The 2,285-nt window shown below is 38.4% G+C and overlaps 1 protein-coding gene across 1 annotated transcript in view; it reads left to right on the top strand.

The window, feature by feature from the left end:
- The window catches only part of LOC18773170 (UDP-glycosyltransferase 87A1), a 17,118-nt gene that overhangs the window by 1,637 nt on the left and 13,196 nt on the right, over positions 1 to 2,285 (top strand). The gene's annotated exons all lie outside the window — the stretch shown is intronic.

The following is a 2,285-nucleotide window of genomic DNA, read 5'->3' as shown; positions in this document are numbered from 1 at the left end:
ACTCGAGATCAAAGAATATTGATTTCTTCTTCCAACAAACTCTGTCACCATTTTCAACCATATGCAGCACTTCTTCTCCGGTTAATGGCTCTGGAGGTATGCCATATTCAGGTTTCCCATTAAAAGCTGCACGTTGCCTCCTATATGGATGATTGATTGGTAACCATTTTCTATGCCCAATGTAACAAATTTTGTGGCCATTTTTCAACCTGTGACTAGGTGTATCATCGCCGCATATTGGACAAGCTTTATATCCTTTAACAACACAACCAGATAAGTTTCCATAGGCGGGGAAATCATTAATTGTCCACATTAATGCAGCTCTGAGTGTAAAGTATTCTCCATTATGTGCATCATACACTCCTCTAATCCCAACCCACAAGGATTTTAAATCATCAATCAAAGGCTCCAAGTAGACGTCTATATCATTTCCGGGTTGTTTAGGACCGGAAATCAATAAGGTTAACATCATGAACTTTCGTTTCATGCACAGCCATGGAGGGAGATTATATGTAACTAAGATAACCGGCCAACAACTATATCTGCTACTTAGAGAACTGTGGGGATTGAATCCATCAGATGAAAGAGCCAATCTCAAGTTTCTCGGCTCATTACCAAACTCAGGCCATTTATCATCAAGAAGTTTCCAAGACGGGGAATCCGCCGGATGAGACATCTGACCGTCAATTGATTTTCTAGCAACATGCCACCAAGTCAAACTCTTAGCTGTCTCATGTGATTGAAACATCCTTTTAAACCTTGGAATTGGGGGAAAATACCACACCACCTTCGCTGGCACACCCTCTTTCAAGATTGCATCTTTGCCTTCCTTCCACCTTGAGATACCACAAGTAGGACAATTAGTTGAATCCTCATACTCCTTCCTATACAAGATGCAATCATTGGGGCATGCGTGCATTTTCTCATAACTCAGCCCCAATGCACACAAAGTCTTTTTAGCCTCATACATGGAGGTTGGTATTGTATTTCCTTCTGGAAGCAAATCGCCTTGAAGTATCAATAATTCTGTAAAACAGACATCACTCATCCCATGTTTTGCCTTCAAATTATACAACTTCACTAATGCCGATAACTTCGTGTACTTTCTACAACCAGGGTACACTGGTTGATCTCCATCCCCAATCACATTGGCAAACTCATACGGATCCGAACCAAAATCACCAAAATCATTATCATCCATATCAATTTCTTCAGACACAAAACTGTACCTACTATGGCCATCATCTTCTTCAACATTTCTGCTAGCATTAGTAGTTGCTTCCCAAGGTTCTCCGTGAAATGTCCAATTCTTATAGCTTTGGTCAATTCCATTAAAGTATAAGTGATCCCTTATAATTCCAACCCCAAACAACTTCAAATTAACACATTTAACACATGGACAACGGATATGTGTTGTAGTTAGAAGATTTTCTACAGCAAAGTTCAAAAATGCTTCCACCCCAAACTCATATGCCTTCGATCTTCTATCCGAGTGCATCCATGACTTATCCATCTCCGACACTATAACCTATTATCTATAATAAAGTGAAAATACAGGCAATGACCATCACTATAGCAGATTATACAATGATCTAATCGCAAGTAATAAACAACAGAGACGACGGGTTTTAATCAAAAACAGACGTATTTGGCATATATAGACGACGGATTTTCAACAGACGTCGTCTATTATACGTAATACAAACGACGGTTTATGAAAAAACCGTCGTGTATAAGTAATACAACGACGGTAGTTTAAAAACACCGTCGTGTAATCGTCGTCGTACGCCTTAAAATTCGTCGTGTCTCAGTTTATTTTCAAGAACACAAAACCCATTAAGAACACAACATATATATGAAACCAAGCAAGAAACCAACATATACATGAAACCAAGCATGAAAACAATAAATCCATTCCCAATTCAACATAACATAGGGTGATTAAAAGATACGACAAAATTAAATCCATTCCCAATTCAACATAACAGATAATGTAATCCATGAACCCATTAAACAGAAAATCCATGAACCCATACCTATAAGCATTGGTGCACTTTGCACCTTCTCCAGAGCGGAAAATGACAAGATCAAAATAAAGGTGTCCTTTTGCTGGAAATCATTTGGAAGTTGGTGATGTGTCTTTTTGTGTTGATTTCCAGCAAAAGTACACCTTTATTTGATCTTGTCATGAACCCATTTAAACAGAAAATCCATGACCCATACCTATAGCACATTATTAACAGATCGCAAGCATATACCTAAAACCCTTTAACAAAACAACCTAA

This window comes from Prunus persica, chromosome G6 (genome assembly GCF_000346465.2).
Source record: "Prunus persica cultivar Lovell chromosome G6, Prunus_persica_NCBIv2, whole genome shotgun sequence".
NCBI lineage: Eukaryota > Viridiplantae > Streptophyta > Magnoliopsida > Rosales > Rosaceae > Prunus > Prunus persica.
This window is presented reverse-complemented; position numbering and strand designations above follow the sequence as displayed.